The sequence below is a fragment of the Macaca nemestrina genome, chromosome 3 (genome assembly GCF_043159975.1).
Source record: "Macaca nemestrina isolate mMacNem1 chromosome 3, mMacNem.hap1, whole genome shotgun sequence".
In the NCBI taxonomy this organism is placed as follows: domain Eukaryota; kingdom Metazoa; phylum Chordata; class Mammalia; order Primates; family Cercopithecidae; genus Macaca; species Macaca nemestrina.
The window spans coordinates 74,828,991-74,848,117 of NC_092127.1; positions in this window are offsets into that span (position 1 = coordinate 74,828,991).

Consider the following 19,127-nt stretch of genomic DNA (forward strand, 5'->3'; position numbering starts at 1 on the left):
TTGTAAATGGTTGAGGGGCCACTAGAGAACCTATACCTGTAAGTCAGGATGTTTGATTCTGATCAACCAACCATTCTGTATGAATTTTAAAAGTCAGGACCTTGACTCACAGGTCAATTCATTACTTTCCACATACTCTGTACGTGAAGAATGATTTATTTCCATAACAAATTATGTTCTGAGACCTAAGTAGAAATTGAAATTGAATAAGAATATGTGGCTAGTTACCAACTCAGATTTAATTACAACAATAACCCAAACACTTTATATACATCGACTAATTTGTAGTTAATTTATTGAGGAGCATCAACATTAATATGTAAATATACAACGGTTTTATTTTTTCCAAAGACTGCACTAATTGTGTATTCCTTCTACTGTTGACAGGTTTATCACTGAAAAACTTGGGGAACACATCTATCTGGAAGTCCTACCCCATGACTGAAACTAAAATAATTGTGTAAAACTCCTACCCCATGACTGAAACTAAAATAATTGTGTAAAACTCCTACCCCATGACTGAAACTAAAATAATTGTGTAAAACTCCTACCCCATGACTGAAACTAAAATAATTGTGTGAAACTCCTACCCCATGACTGAAACTAAAATAATTGTGTAAAACTCCTACCCCATGACTGAAACTAAAATAATTGTGTAAAACTCCTACCCCATGGCTGAAGCTCATGGAGCTTTTTATTATCACTTTTTATTATTAAAACACTATTTATTATTAAAACAATCACTATTGGTTTTTTTTTTTGTTTGTTTGTTTGTTTTTTTTTTTTTTGAGACGGAGTCTCGCTCTGTCGCCCAGGCTGGAGTGCAGTGACCGGATCCCAGCTCACTGCAAGCTCCGCCTCCCGGGTTTACGCCATTCTTCTGCCTCGGCCTCTCGAGTAGCTGGGACTACAGGTGCCTGCCACCTCACCTGGCTAGTTTTTTGTATGTTTTTTAGTAGAGACGGAGTTTCACCATGTTAGCCAGGATGGTCTCGATCTCCTGACCTTGTGATCCGCCCGTCTCGGCCTCCCAAAGTGCTGGGATTACAGACTTGAGCCACAGCGCCCGGCTTCACTATTGTTTTCCTACCCCCCAGCCTCCAGGAAGTTAAACTCTAGTGACGTGGAGGTTTGAAAATATCTATGTGGTGGGGGTAGGGGATGAAAGGGTGAATGTTCTGGTTTCCAAATCACTGCCTTACATTTTCCCTAGTGTGTGTCTTTCTAGAAAAGTGGGAGTTGAGTGGAGAGGTATGGGAGACAGGCTTCTTAGAAGATGGCCCATGACAAAACTTGTCCTCTCTTTGATTGGTGCAGACTCCTCAACCTACCTACTTTCTATGGACTTGGTATTGACTTATAGGGCTCTGTAGTGAAAGGCTCACTCCCACACAGCTCACCTGCACATTGGTGCTCCCTTGTGAAATAAAACCACACACGTCAGTCCATCTGGTGGCCTTATATTGCATTCCTCTGAAAAATGTACATCTGTGACCCACACTCCTATGGTCCCCTGTAAAACCATAGCTCTGCCTATTATCCAGCCTTTTGGTGAGGTCCCAGACCAGACGCTGCAGGAACAAACGTTGAGAGGGCACTGTTTTATCTCTTCCTTCTCTCAGCCTGAAAATCATAACAAAACCTCCATCTCTAATTTTCTTTACCAAAGCTTTGGTAGCACAGAAAGCAGGAAGTCTAATGGCTAAATAGACATCCAACCAAGAAACAAATTTAGTTCCTTCATTTAACAGGCACTCCATACTTATAAGGCATTCTCCTTGGGCTTCCTACATTGGTTTTCAGAAGAAAAGCATGCCACCTACCAAAACGGGAGACGGGCAGATGGAATGTGCTGTGTGTGTGTGTGTTTTCCTTTTTCATAATATTTTCTACAATGTTTGTCTCTTAATCTTCATCAATGCAGTGTGGTGGTGGCAATAGTACCAGAAAGGGTTGATCTTAAAAGCAGAGATTCTATGAACTTATGACTTAAATTTTTTCACTATGGGTTTTACTCATTATTTTTAATATATTCTATTACTCCAGTTGGATTTTCACATGTTTAACATTCAAAAGTCAGTATATTTTAAAGTTCTAGTTAAATTGGACCTGGATTTCCATCTGTACTCTACCATGTATTAGCTGTATTAATCTTGGGCAAGCTTACTAATGATCATGAGCTTCAATATTTGCAGCTGCAAGGTGTAAATAATAACTTTTCATAGATTTTCAAAGGAACTAGACAATGCATATCTTAAACAAATAACTTAGCATGATGTATGGCAAATAAGAGACATTTAGTAAAGTCATTTTCACAATTTAGAGGTTAAGAAACTGACTTCCGAGATTGCTACATTTTCTAAAGATGTTTGAAAGTAGCAGAGACAGTATTTGAAATCAAATCTGATTTATGCTAAAACCTATACATTTTCTACTGCTACATGCCACCACTACATTTGCTACTTCAAAAAAATGGATCAATTGACTTATTTTCCTTAATTGTACCAAAGCAATTTAAGAAATTTAAGAAAATTATTAAAGAAATTTAATAATTTAAATTTAAATTTAAAGAAATTTAATAATTTAAATTTAAAGAAATTTAAAAATTTAAATTTAAATTTAAAGAAATTTAAAAATTTAAATTTAAATTTAAATTTAAAGAAATTTAAAAATTTAACAATTTAAGAAATTTAAGAAAATAATTTAAGAAAATTATTTCTAAGAAGGATTTAGGATATTGTTCACATATATAGTGCTGTAACCCAAATTAGTCTTGAGAAAAATATGGCAAGGGAAAAACAAGGATAAACATAAAAAGGTACATTTCTGGGAAACCAAAAATATTCCTGTGTTCAGCTCTGAAAGGTAGCAGTATATTTGGAAGTACCTCTAGTAGAGTCATCACCTGGAATCAACAGGCCAATCTTAACTTTCAAGGGCGGTCTATGAATCCTTGAAACTGTGCAATATTTTGTATGTGAGTGTCTATATGTACTTGTCTTGGGCAATCAAACTACTTTCTTTTAGAAAACTAAAAATCAAACAAATTAAAGAAGCAAAGCAAAAACTCCACAAAATTCTTTTTTGATCCACAGCATTATGTGCAAATTCTATGAGAAAATCCCCTATGAAATCTCAGTATTCTTTGTAAACTAGTTCAACCACTGTGGAAAACAGTATGACGATTCCTCAAGGATCTAGAACTAGAAATACCATATGACCCAGCCATCCCATTACTGGGTATATACCCTAAGGATTATAAATCATGCTGCTATAAAGACATATGCACATGTGTGTTTATTGCGGCACTATTCACAATAGCAAAGACTTGGAATCAACCCAAATGTCCATCAGTGACAGACTGGGTTAAGAAAATGTGGAACATATACACCATGGAATACTATGCAGTCATAAAAAGGGATGAGTTTGTATCCTTTGTAGGGACATAGATGCAGCTGGAAGCCATCATTCTCAACAAACTATCACAAGAATAGAAAACCAAACACTGCATGTTCTCACTCATAGGTGGGAATTGAACAATGAGATCACTTGGACTCGGGAAGAGGAACATCACACACCGGGGCCTATTATGGGGAGGGGGGAAGGGGGAGGGATTGCATTGGGAGTTATACCTGATGTAAATGACGAGTTGATGGGTGCTGATGAGTTGATGGGTGCAGCACACCAACATGGCACAAGTATACATATGTAACAAACCTGCAAGTTGTGCACAGGTACCCTAGAACTTAAAGTATAATAATAAAAAAAAAAAAGAAAAAAAAAAGAAATCTCAGTATTCTTATCCTAATACAGGTATTTTGTGGCATTGATTGAAGTTAAGAACTCTTAAAAATACTTAAAGAGCAATGCCTTTATATTATAAATGAAAAGCAGATCTTTGTAGTTAAAAAGTCATACGAACTTGGTCTTGCATCTTTTACAAAGAAGAGGTAGCTCCTGGAAGGTCAATAAAACTTCAACTTGAAGCTATTATTAACTTCAATTACATATATCTTGAGAATTTGTAGAAATTCTTGTAATGACAGGAGCTGGCATCATCCCTAAAACCTAGATTTATGCACACTAACTTGATCATTATCTGTCATTACAAATTTAAGGGCCCAAATCCAAGGTTCAGGACCAAACACTTTGCCAAAAGTAGCATGTGCTACAAGCCTAACTGCACAGAAAATAAGAATAAAAAGTCTGAATAACTATTTATAATTATTTCCATGTTGGATTTCTAAAAAGAATTCTTTGAAAAATTTGATATTTTTGTCTTATAAAGCTAATCTTTTTATGCCTTAACATGTGAGGCCATTTTGAGTAATGAAATCTTTAAAGTGTGTGTTTCTATAAAAGAGTCTAATGATTACAGACGATCATTCTGCTTATCTTATATTATTTAATTTCAAACTCATTTTCAGATACCAAGTCATTTATCAAAGGCATCAAATTTTATTTTTCATTTAGAATACAACATAGTATTTGTTATTATAAGAAAAAAATCCTTCAATAGGGAGTGTTTAACCTATCTCTTAATCCTGTAACGATATTCTTTTCTAGATAACCTAGGCTAAGTAAAGACTTTTTTAAGCTAACAATTTCAGAAATAAATTTAGTTCCCAGAATTACCTGAACTGCGTTAAAACTGCTCTTAAATTCAGAGTGCTTCACTTGATTACTTTTTTCTTTTTACTTTATCAGCTGTAAAGTATGACTTAAATTCACTTTATTTTTAGAGAGTAATCAGCTATGTTAGTCATCTCTATGGAAAAATACATTGAAAGCTATAATCTGCTGACATTTTAAATCTTCAAAAAAAGTAATAGAATCGTACATTTTATCAATGGGAGATGTATAACTCAATACTAATATTGTAAAGGTGAGAAGAAGTTAAAATTTCATTGAAATCAATGTGCTGCCTAAATTATTGCCTACTATGAGAGTGGTAGAATATTTCTGATATATCATTGTAAAAAATGATACAAATCTTTTTTAAAATTTTATTTTATTTTATTTATTTATTTTTTTGAGACAGTGTTTCTCTCCATCACCCAGACAGGAGTGCAGTGGCGCAGTCTCCGCCTCCCAGTTTCAAGCAATTCTTGTGCCTCAGCCTCCCATGTAGCTGGGAGCACAGGCGTGAGCCACAATGACTGGCTAATATCTGTATAAACAATCTTTAATAGTTAAATTATATGCTATTGGTTACGGGAACAGCTCCCATGTAACCTAATAACACAATTCACTCTGACTGGCAATTACCACCCATTCAGCAGTATCACTCTGATGCCTTATTGTTGGAAATCATGAAATTATATGATACTCGAAGTTGGCCTTTTACCATTTAATCCTACTCCCTTACATAAGCAATCAGAAAGCTGAAAATAACATGTGCAGTGGATTAGCATTAGATCTGATATCTATCTGTCCTCCTGATAATCATTAGTCATATGGCTTTTAGAATGTTACTTAATCTCATTGAGTCTCTGTTTCGAAATTTGGAGTAATAATTTTTTTTTTTTTTTAACCAAACCTGAGAAGTATTATAAGAATCAAAGGAGGTGACATGTATGGAAGTGCCTTATCATTGATTGTATTATTGTTCTCTGAAATACGGAACACTCTTATGTCCTTGCACAGCATGTGGTTTGCCTAGACATTCACCAGGAAGGGAATTCGATTGGGACACATGCTCTGATATACTCTGGGGGACATGAGAAGACAACACTGTGGTTTGTAAATGTTCCATCAGCCATGTTCTGGTCATTCTCAGCAGCGATGGGCACCACCCTAGAATGGTTCAGGAGGAAAATTTCTGACAAGACAAGAGATAGCCAATCTTTATCTTGCTTTAGGATTTAGCCAACGGGGGCTTAATAATTATCTTATCCTTTTGTCTCTCCAGAATCCGGAAAGCCTGGGAGATACTTTTCCAAGAATTTATTTTCTTTTCAGATTCTACCACTGAAAGGTACCATACAATATTTGAAAGGTGAAATAGAATCAAAGCCATTTTGCTATGGCAGCAGTAAGTCAATGTACAGGCAAAAGACAGACCTGATGTGTATCCAGTGTCTTCACATGTTTTGTGAATCACTTGCTTTAGTACTGCAAGCAGCTGACATGTCTGCAGTGGTGTTCTGAAACTTCTATAGTTTCCTTTTCCATTGCCTGCCACTTCCAGATTTCCTGGAATTTAGTGATGCCTTTTCTGACCTTTGTTTTCCTAGTCTTTCTAATGCTTTTGTATGTATGTAATCTATTGTGTTAAATGTCTTCCTATCTTCTTTGCAAAACCCAGATTGATACAGTATCTCACTTTACTTAGATATTTCTGACAATTTCTTTATCAATTATCTAATTGCTACACAAAACACCAAAAACTTGGTGGCTTGAAACAGCAACAACGAAATTAAACATCAATTTAAAAGCTATATAGAGAATTTCCAAATATTTTGAAATGAAAGAAGACACTTCAAAATAATCCATGAGTCAAAGAGAAATTGGAATAGAAATTAGAAAGTAATTTACATGAATATGAAAACACAATATATAATAATTTGTAGGATGCAGATAAAGCACTTCCTAAAGAGAAATTTGTAGAACTAAATGCTTATATTAGAAAACAAGGAAGATGTGAAATCAATGACTTCTGCTTTCATCTTAAAAATAACAGAAAATGAAGATCAAAATAAATTCAAAGTAAGCATGAGAGCAAATAATAAATAGGGCAAATCGATAAAATAGAGCAAAAGAAAACAATAGAGAAAATCAATGAGACAAAAGGCTGGTCCTTTGAGAGCGTCAATGAAGTTGATAAATGTCCAGCCAGAAAAGCCAGAAATAAAGTAAAAATCAATATCAGGAATGTCAGAGGGGACATAACTATAGATCTTATAGATGTTTAAATAGTAATAAGGAAACATTATAAACAACTTACTGACAATAAATTTGACTACTTACATGAAATTCACTGATAGACATAAACTATCAAAGCTTATCAGGATTAAATAGTTAAGCTAAATGATCCCATATTTAGATATTGAATTTGTATTTAAAAACTTTATCCCAAAGGAAACTAAAAGTCTGGATGGCTTCATTTATTAATTATACGAAATATTTAAGGAAGAAATAATACCAACTCTATACCAATTGTTCCAGAAAATTTATGAAGGGAGAATACTTCATGGCTCATTCCATGAGCTCAGCATTTTTCTGATATCGAAAACAGACATTACAATGAAAGAAAGTCATGGACCCACACATCTCACAAAAACAGATGTTAAAGGTCTTAATATTTTACAAAATCTACCATAATGATTTATAAAAAGGATAAAACATGATGATTGGGGGGACTTATCACAGGAATACAGATTTTATTTACTATTTAACAATTATAATTCATTTACTGTGTTCATAAACCTCAATCCCCCTCATAATACAATCATCTCATCTGAGACAGAAAACACATTTGACAGAGCTCTTTTTCCACAAACAAGAAATACAAGAAACTTTCTCAACCTTAATGAGGAAAGACTGAAAACTTTACCAGGAACAAAACGAAAATGTCTATTACTATTTCTATTCAACATTGTACTAGAGATTTTATTTGGGGCCATAAGGCAATAAAAATACATAAAAGCATCCATACTGGAAATGACCAAGTGAAGCTATGTTTATAGATAATCTGATTGTTTATGTAGAAAATACTAATGAATCTATAAAAATAGTAGTGAGATTAACAAGGCTGCATGATACAAGGTTAACATATTTAAAAATATTTCTCTATATAATAAGTAATCTGAAATTAAAATTTTAAATACTATTTAAAATAGCATCAAATTATGAAATCATTAATGATAAACTTGTCAAAAAATATGCAAGACCTGTAAGTTGAAAAACCATAAAACATTACTGAGAGAGAGAGAGAGAGAGAGAGATGCCTTAGTCAGTTCAGGCTACTATAACAAATAACCTAGACTAGGCAGCTGTTTGTTACAGTTCTGGAGGCTGTGAAGTCCAAGATCAAGATGCTAGTTGATTTTGTTCCTGGTTTTCTGACTCTTGACCCTTTGTGATTTGCAGACAGCCACATTCTTGCTATATTCTCACATTGGGAAGAGAAAGGGGGCTCTGGTCTATTCCTTCTCTTATAAGGTCATTAATCCATCATGATGGCTCTGCCTTCATGGCCTCTTCTAAACCTAATGACCTCTTGAAGGCCTGATACTACTTCCAGATACCATTATACTGAGGATTAGGACTTCAATATATGAATTTTGAAGTAAAACAAATATTCAGGTCATTGCAAAAGTTTAAAACAAAACAAGGACATAAATTCTTGTTCAGGATTGGAAAGCTCAGTATTATTAAGATACCAATTCTCCCTTTGAATCTATAGGTTAAATGTGATCTCCAGCCACCTTCTAAAAATATGAACTCCCTTTATTTTTATAGAAATCAACATTCTGATTAAAATGTCTTACAGAAATAAATATAATGTATAAAATCCATAAGGACCTTAAAAAATAAATTGGAAGGCTTAAAACCTAATTTTGAGATTTATCATAAGGTAACTAATAAAGACAGTGCACTATTGGCACAAAGATGGTAAAATAAATCAATTGATCAATAAATAGACTCACATATGTATGGCTAATTGATTTTTGAGAAAGGTGACAAGGCAATTAAATGGCAAAAAGATAACCTTTCTCAAAAATCGTGCTAGGACAATTGGTTAGCGAAATGTAAAAATAGGAACCTTGATTAACTGATTCATATCTTATTACAACTAATACAAGTGTATTCAAAATGAGTGAACAACCTAAACATAAAAAGTTTTTTTTTAAATAAAATTTTTAGAAGCAAACAAAGGAAATATACTTGTGACCTTAGGCTATTTTTTAAAAAGATTCAACTGTAAGAGCACAATCTATAAAAGAAAAGAAATGATAGATTGAACTTTACACAAACGAAGAACTCTTTGAATGACATTGTTAAAAAATGAAAAAGACAAATTACATGGTGGAAGAAAATATTCACAAATGGTATAAAGAATCTTCAAAACTCAATGATAAGGAAATTAACAACCCAGGTTAAATAATTATATTATTAGTCATTATGGTAGTGCTAATTAAAGCCATAGTGAGACACTACTACACACATATTAGAATATGGAAAATTAAAAAAACTGACTCTCAGTAGTTGGCAAGGATATAGGACCACTGGAATTCTTATACATGATTGGTGCGAATGTAAAATGGCACAGCCTCTCTTAAAAACAGTTTGGCAGTTCTTAAAATGTTCAAGTCAAACATATATCTAGCTCATAACCCAGACATTTTACTCTCAGGTATTTATTTAAGAGAAATGAAACATATGTCTATACAAAAGTTGTACATGAATGTTCAGAACAGCTTTAATTGTAATAGTCAAAAAGTGTAAACAATACAAGCGTCCATTAACAGGTAAATGCATAAATAAATTGTGTTATATCCATATTATGGAATGCTAGTCAGTAATACAAAGAAGTAATCTACTGATACACCCAATATGGACAAGTTTAAAAATGATTATGCTAAGTGAAAAAAAGTCCTTAATGATCAGTGATGATGAGCTTTTTTTTTCATATGTTTGTTGGCTGCATAAATGTCTTCTTTTGAGAAGTGTCTGTTCATATTCAAGTCAGGAAACAACAGATGCTGGATGTGGAGAAATAGGAAAGCTTTACACTGTTAGTGGGAGTGTAAATTAGTTCAACCATTATGGAAGACAGTGTGGCGATTCCTCAAGGATCCAGAACCAGAAATACCATTTGACCCAGCAATTCCATTACTGGGTATATACCCAAAGGATTACAAATTATTCTGCTGTAAAGACACATGCACAGGTATGTTTATTGCAGCACTATTCACAATAGCAAAGACTTGGAACCAACCCAAATGTCCATTAATGATAGACTGGATAAAGAAAATGTGACACATATACACCATAGAATACTATGAAGCCATAAAAAAGAATGACTTCATGTCCTTTGCAGGGATATGGATGAAGCTGGAAACCATCATTCTCAGCAAACTAACACAAGAACAGAAAACCAAACTCTGCATGTTCTTACTCATAAGTGGGAGTTGAACAATGAGAACACATGGGCACATAGAGGGGAGCATCACACACCAGGGCCTGTTGGTAGGTGTGGGGGATAGGGGAGGGATAGCATTAGGAGAAATACCTAATGTAGATGACTGGTTGACGGGTGCAGCGAACCACCATGGCACATGCATACCTATGTAACGAACCTGCACATTCTGCACATATATCCCAGAACTTAAAGTGAAATTTAAAAAAAGTCAGGCCAAACACATACTGTATGATTTTACTTATATAAAACTTTAAAAAAATGTTAAATGTGTCTATAGTTGCAGAAAACAAATCATTGGTTTACCCAGGATAGGGTATGATGCAGTGAGGGGTAGGAAGAAAAGATTACAAAGGGGCATAAGGAAACTTTTATGGGTGATGGATATGCTTATTATCTTAATTGTGGTAATGATTTCATGACTGTGTCCTCATGTTAAAATACAAATTATAACTTTGACGTGGGAGAAATGTATCTTATGTCCATTATATCTCAATAAAGCTGTAAAACAAACACACAAATAAAACTCAACGTCAAGAATATTTGTTCCTGTGATCAAGACTGGGCTCAGGTACACTGCTTATCTCTGCTTCCTCCTGGTGTCAACTGGGTTCACTCTTGAGGTGGCAATCAGCTGGTGTCTTGACAGAGCTGGAGGGTCCAAGATGGCCTCACTCACATGTCCAGTGCCTTAACTGGGATGGCTAGAATAAATGGGGGTTGGCTGGACTTCTCTTTCTCCTCATAGTCTTCCAACTCCAAGAATTCTATCTTATCCTCAAGAGGATTGCCCAGGCTCCCTGATGCAGAATCTCAGACAGCATGAGGGTGAAAATAAGAGCTGAAAGTCCTTTCAAGATTTAAGCCTATAATTTATACAATGTTACTTCTGTCCAAGGAAGTATTCTATTGGCCCGCACAAGTCATAAGGTCAACCCAGAATCAGTTTGGGAAGGGACTATAAGGGTATGATTTATTTGGGACTATTGGAAACAATCTATTACAATGTCTATAACTTTCGACCTAGTGATTTTTGCACACATACTTCTGTATCATTAATGTCACAGAAGTATATTACCATATGTAATAAACACAATTCAAAATTCAACAGTAATTCAGTGATTGATATTTGTGGTTGGCAATTCCTATTTCTTTACTGTCTATACTCTGCCAAGTTCCTGCCTTATGAATGTTTTTTCCTCTTTAGAATGGCAGAAGGGAGGTGGTTCTTCAATTTTATTTCTATATTTAGGGCTATACAATATTTGCTGAAAGTTTTTTCCTATTCTTCAAAAACATGTAGCTCATATATACTTTCCCAGCTTTCATGAGTAAAAGCAACTTTCGTTATTTTTCCCTTGTCATGGTTATTTTCTTTTCTCCATTGCCATACCCTTTTTTACTGCAAAGAAAATATTTCACTATTTGTAGCCATATTAACTTTAGTAAAAACATTAAATTGCAGTATTTGAATTATATAAACTAACTCAAAAGATTTGAAGCATTTAAAGAGCCTGTATTGATTTACCTTCTATGAAAAATTGCTGAGTCAAGCACTTTATATTGCACACAACGTCTGATAAAATTATGGTAGCCACAATAGACATGATAAAAACAATGGCACCAGGCTAGAAGAAAGGCAGACACAAGATAAATAGATGTATAACAATATACAGTCAATGCTATGGAATTTGCAATTTCTTACAGCCAATACCTATGCAATGCCAGATTCTAGAAAGCACCAAGATCTATTGAACTAGTTTTCTGTCTAACACAGTTAAAACAAATCATTACAGTCTGCCAAAACGTGAACAAGCATGACTCTTGGTTCTCTCTCAAACGATCAGTCCTGAAAGGATTATAAAAGCAAGAAAGAAACATGGACTCTAAGAATTAACAACGGTGTGGGAAGCCACAGAGGAGATTTACGACTACCCTAAATTGGTTTGTGTTTGGATGGTGAGTGCCTGAAAATTGCCACTGAATATTTTGATGAGAAAATGAATTAAGATAAATCTTTTTAACTTTCTGCTTTTGATTCTCTCTTTGTTTTTTAATCTTAGGATGACTATTTCCTGCTGTTTATTACTAGAAATTGGCAGCAACATCTCAGACTGGATAATGGCACTGGTGGAATAATTACCAGGAAGAAAAAAAATCCCCACTAAAGTGATGAAAACATGTGCAGATTGTCCAGTCTTCTGCTTTTGTACCACTTGCCCTTCCAGATGTCAGGGTTGGGATTTATTTTTCCCTATGGGTTTAAAAATAAAACTGATCAGAAAATTTGCCTGATACTGATGAAAAATAAGATGTAGTAATTTAGGCTTTCACACTAGACTCAGAAATAGAATCCATTAATATGTTTTTTCCTACGGATCCATTTAAAAACATCTAAATATGATGAAAATGAAAGAATGGAGAGAAATATGCCAGGAAAACATAAACGTGAAAGAAAGCCAGGGAAGCAGTACCAATATCTGATGAAAATAGATTTTCATGTAAAAAGATATCATAACAATATATTTCTTATAAAAGATACAATAGGGCAGAATAATATATCTATCATAATCATATGCCTGTCTAACAATATAGATTCCAAATATATCAAGGAAACAACAAACTAAACAGCAGGAAGAGATAAATCACCAATTATAGTTGTTTATTTCTAGACTACTTTGCTCTGAGACATATAGAACAAGTAGACCAGAAATACAGATATTGAAGATATGAAGAATACAATGAAAAACCTTGAGCTATTATGTCTATCTATATCTACCTCCCTACATAATCTCCTTGACATTAAATATACATTCTTTTCCAGAATACATAAAATGTTTTTAAAACTAGGCCATACATGAGATCATAAAGGAAGCATAAATAATTTCTTAAGTATCAGTATTTCATAGGCTTTTTTCTCCCACCAAAACAAAGTGAAATTTGAACAAATAAAAAATAATAGCGAAGAAAAACTCATATATTCTGAAAGTGAAATTACATATTTCTAAACACTATTTGGCAAAACTGGAAAATTATAAAGGAAATGTATAGATATTTATAAGTTGATAATGAAAAATAATAGACACATAATTGGATAGACATAGAGTAGATACATAATTGACTTCCAAAAATTATATAAAGTCAGGATTTGTGGGAAACAGATAAAGCTAAACAAGGAAAAATTGTGATAGCTTTAAACACATATCAGAAGTGAGAAAAGATTAATGAGCTCAATATTAGACTCAAGATGTTGGAGATAGAAGAAGAAAGTGAACTCAAAGAAAGAAGAAGGTGGAAAATAAAAGATAAGAGGGCAGAAAAGGTGAAATAGTCAGTAGAAAGTATTAATAATTTCAAATTACATTTTAAAAAAGATTAATAAGATGGCTGGAAAATCTGATTAAGATAGAAAAAAGAGAAAGAGGTAAAAGGAAAAAAATGCAAGTAAACAAAATACAGAATGAAAATAGAAAATCACTGAGACAGCAAAGATTAAAAGAATAGCAAAAGACTATGAAAATTACTATTCAACAACAAGTCTGAAAACTGGATCACATGAATTAATTCCTCCAAAAATAACCAAAAATTGGATCAAGAAAAACATGGAACTCAAATAGACAATTAGTATTAAACAATTGCAATGTTAATCAAAATACTCCCCTTTTAAAAACATTTTAGAGAAAATTTTCATGTTGTTGTGTGGAGAATTTGCACGCTCTTGGATGAGATGTACTAATATTATAAAATATCAATCATCCACAAATTAATTTATATATTCAGTGTTTTCTCAGTCCCAGTAGATTTGCTTAAGTAAATCAATAAACTGTTCTCTACATTTCCATATCACAAGAAAATCCTCACAGTGGGTGACAGGGGATATGTAAGACGGTGTCCTTTGCAGCATTATTTGTGGCGGTGGTGTGTTGTGGGCATTCTCTGAGTGGTTGATCACTCAGAGAGTGGAAGGTAAAGTGGGAGGAATCCACACTGGGGAGTATAATGCCACAGGTAGAATCAATGGAGAGCACATAGAAACATGAATGACTTTAAAGACATAATACTGAGAAGAAAATAAGAGACAAAGACAATAAGAGATAAAATGAAATAGGCAAGACAACATCATTTTAATAACTTCAAAATATAAACACAAAACAATAACAAAAACTTACAGCAACACAATAAAACAAAAGTGAACACATTACATTGATTGGAATGGTTGCTTATTGCAATATTGGAGAGGTGTGAAACTGGAAGTGGGGTATGGAATTCGAAATAAGTGCATCAGTAAATGAAGCAAGAACACAGCCTTGTGTAGACCCAATGATAATGATGCTGTGGCGTGAACTGAGAAGTTTAATTCACCCAGTCCTCTGAGCCTGAGATTCAAAAGAGATTAAGGCAAACAGCCAAGAAAAACACATGGAAAGCACAGTAACACCGTAGGTTACTGAAAGTCTGCATAAAAGTATTGAAAAGTAATTGCATGTTTTTCTTCTTTTTCTGTTTAATCTCCAGCCTCTCCTTTTCCTTGTTCTTTCACCTGAACTTATACTTGTTAAATTTCTGAAATTGTGAATAATAATGATAACAAAATATGCAATAACTCCTCCTTGACTTTATGCCATCCCTAGGTCTAGTCTTTTCTCAGCAAAAATTCTTAGTAACACAGTCTATGCCCAATGCACTGGTTCCCTACTTTTTAGTTCCTCAATACTCATTGTAAGTGGATCCTTGATCCACTGGCATATACATGGCATTATTTAGATATTTTAACATAATTATATATGTAATCGATAATATATTTTGCTTATTCAATTTAGTGTATTTTAACATAGGAATATCCCATTTATTACTCTTGCTGTATTAGATAAGAAGTTTCTTGAGGTCATCCCATGTATTATTCATCTTTGCATCTCACACATCTTATACAGTGCCTTGCAATACTAAGTGTCTAAAATATTAATAGTAAATGAATAAACAGAGCTTTGATTTTAAATAAGTGAAAAGGTCCAGTGACAGACAAAATTGAGAAGTTGGCATATTTTACTTTGCAGTCTCAATCGACCTTTTCTTTGCTTTGCGTCATAGTTACACAGTCCAGGCCTATATTCTGGTCCCAACACTTATGGTCTAAATATATTGAGAAAGATATTTAGCCTCTCCAAGTTTCATTTCCTCATCTGTAAAATAGCAAACAATTATTATCTGTCAACTAGAGCTCTTATGAGAAATCAATAAAATAAGCCTTAGATCATTGCCTGGCCCACTATATGCAAGAACTCAAACATGATTGAAAGTACTTTTTATTACATAGCAATTCTTTTATTCCTTTTCCCATCTTCTTTTTTCTTGCTCTCTACTTCCTGTCAAAATTGGAGATTATCAGATCTCAGTTATTTAAGTTGTAAGACAAGATTGTCAGTCAACAGTCCTGGCTTCTGTGGAATATCAGTCCTGGAGTCTAGAGGATGGTCTGACAGGCCAAACTAGGCATAAAAGAAATAAACCCAGGAAATACCTATGCTATTGAGATAAACAATAATTTGGTTTTGCAGAGTTAGGGGAGTGAGCATTTGGACTGAAGATGCTGTCAGTAGAACACAAGAGACATTTTCTCAGGCAGTAGGGCACAGCATTGATAGAATTTGAAGTTGAAAGCACACTGAAATTTAGATAATTTTAGAAATGTAGTGGCTTACACTGGAAACTTTGAGATTGATTTCAAATCACATGAGGTTTCGAGATTCACAAGGGTAGGAGATTGGGGATTAACAGAGAATTCAGTCTAGAGAGAGACAAGGACTTATGCATTGTCACGGACACAACTGGTTTCCAACTAAATATATATTCCTTCTTCTCCTTTGCTGAACAACATATAATATGGGAATGTATCTTTCTGCATGCAGTTAATGTTCTTCAGGTGAAGATGACACACCGCTAGTTCCAGGAAGAGGCTTGATTGGGCAAAGGGTGGTCCTGACCATTTTTATATTGATTGGTGCCAGTGAAGCAACACACAGAATTTAGTGGCCTACCTTAAGAATCTGACCCAGTAATAGACTTAAGACTCCATTTGTGCTAATAAGAGACAAGTGGAGGCATGCTGGGGATTTGGGGAAAGAGGTTCTCTCATTCTCATTTGCTTTGTTGCCAGAAACAGTCCCAGTTTCCAGTTCAGGAAGATGTGGTATAAGATGTGAATCCTGGAAGTACTATGCCATTTTTCCCTTTACTGGGAAGTCAACTATAGTAGAGAATGCTATACTGTTACCAAAACCTATTTCCTGTTTTGCTTGGCATTGTAAGATATTTTCTATGCATTTTGTACTTAGGGATAGCACATATCCATACAACTAAATTCTATTTTTGTCACTTCTGGGCAAAGTGATAAGAATGTATGCCTCCCCTATGCTCTCTTTTGCTGTACACTAGTTGAATGAAGAGAACTCTGAGCAATTATAAGAGAGTGTAACTACATGTTGGGAAGAGCCCGTGTTCCTAAATGATGACATAGAAGGCCGTTACCACCAGAAATATTCACATTGGATGATGATGTGATTGAGAAGTTAATTTTTGTCGTATAAATGCTGTAATAATTCAAGATGTACCCATTGCTAGCAGTTAACTAAACCAGAATTAATCTCACACGGGGAAGATAGGATAGAGATAGAAAAGCAACCATGCTACATTTTCTTTATCCAGTCTATCATTGAGGGGCATTTGGGTTGGTTCCAAGTCTTTTCTATTGTGAATAGTGCTACAATAAACATACATGTGGAATGATAGGCTGGATAAAGAAAATGTGGCACATATACACCATGGAATACTATGCAGCCATAAAAAGGATGAGTTCATGTCCTTTGCAGGGACATGGATGAAGCTGGAAACCATCATTCTCAGAAAACTAACACAAGAACAGAAAACAAACACCACATGTTCTCCCTGATAAGTGGGAGTTGAACAACAAGAACACATGGACACAGGGAGTGGAACATCACACACCAGGGCCTGTCGGGAGGTGGGGGAATGGGGGATAGCATTAGGAGAAATACTTAATATAGATGACAGGTTGATGGGTGCAGCAAACCACCATGACACATGTATACTTATGTAACAGACCTGCACGTTCTGCATATGCATATGTATCCCAGAACTTACAGTATATTAAAAAATAAAAAGAAAAGAAAAAGGAAAGAAAAGAAAAAGCAACCATGTCCCCAGTGATACTGCTGAGCTGTTGAACCAAACAATCTCTGAAACTCAACCCAAATCTTCCAGTGGGGAGAAATAAATCTCTATTACTGTTTAAATGTGTGAGTTGGATTTTCTGTTTTTAGCTGAAAGGTAATTTCATGAAGAATAAGACAAAAACCAATCCATGGACACAAGTTACAAGGTTAAACTAAGTCATGAAGAACAAGGCAAAGATATATATTGCACAGAACTAGGTTGCAAGATGAGCTGGGTCCTAGCAACAAAGCAATAAAGACAATTTGATGTTAAACTGTCAAACAATGAATCCATGGATATTCGTATTTTGTATGCGCCTTAATCAAAATCATCAGACAGTAGGGTTATAGCTGTACCTGTAGGTGGAGTGGAGTTCAAGTGGTCCCAAGTGTAGTGGAGCCTAGACTATATAAGCAGGAAGCCAACTTCCTATTAGGCTAGGAAAATAAATTAGGGACTGGCTGGACTGCAGCAGATAGAAATTTTTTCCAAGTAGCTGAAATGGATAAAATGTCCTTTTAATGCATGTTCTGCACTAACATAAAACCAAACCTATAAGTCCATGCCAGTCCAAACCTCTTTACATCTTCTCCTTACTAGTCATATGTGATTTCCTGTTCAATAATTGTGAATATTTCACATTTTCTCTGGTAAGCCACCCATATTTCCCAATACATTTTATTTTTTCATTACTACAGAACTGTATTTTAAATATTTAATCTCTTCTATTACACACTGGAATGCATGTCCCCACTTCCTCTGTTATCTTGGCCTCTACTAATGTTACTTATGAGAAAATATGTCATTGAAATAAATTCTTTTCATTGGTAAAAATTTAATGGTAATGTTATAGCAAGAGCTTTCATTCATAATGAGTACACCTTAATTATTTCAAGAAATTTCCAAAGATAACGTTTTTTTGCATATTTGGGGAGAATGAGTTAACAGTAATGAATCAGTAAACAACATAATCTATTTGACATAAATAGACCATACTCTAATTTCTATTCTAAAACCTAATAGAAATGGTTTACTATCTTTATTTCTACTCTTAAGTCTGTTGTTTTACCTGCAAATTATAATGAATTTTAAGGTTCTTAAAAAATAAAGAGTTTGTGCTATCTGTGATTCTGGTCGCTCAGTATATATCTACAACTGCAGCTGCAGTGATCGAGACGGTAGCATTCAGAAGTGCTCCTAAGAAGGGACTAGAAAGTATTCAAATTAAAACTTTTTCACAGTTAATCATGAATTATATTTGACTTCAAATGAGGAGATGACAAAAATTACTTTCAAATGAGGAAAATATTTGAAGTTTAATAAGATAAAATGTAATATACAGTCATCTGAATTTGTTGGATATGAGGGTAGAAGTAGAAATAAAGTTCATACAACTACCCAGACCACTTCTAACTTAATCAAAAAAATGTATTCTGAGTATTTGCCAGTAAATAGTACTGTTTTTGGACCTCTAGTAAACTAGTAGACATTAGCTGTGATCTCTCCCTTGAGACTTCTTAAACTCAGTGATTTTATTAAGGATTTCATTCTCCTGTTGAAGAGAGAACCCTTTACAATTGAGTGAAAAATTACATCAAATGTAACAAAAAGTATTGATTTAGACAAAGTGAAGATTCTCTGGTAAGGTGAAGGTCTCATTTTTCTTATAAAAGTATTTATTTTTCTCCACCTGCAGACTGGACACTGTGACTCCAGCAGGTTACCACAAATCAGATAGTCATTCTATCTGATA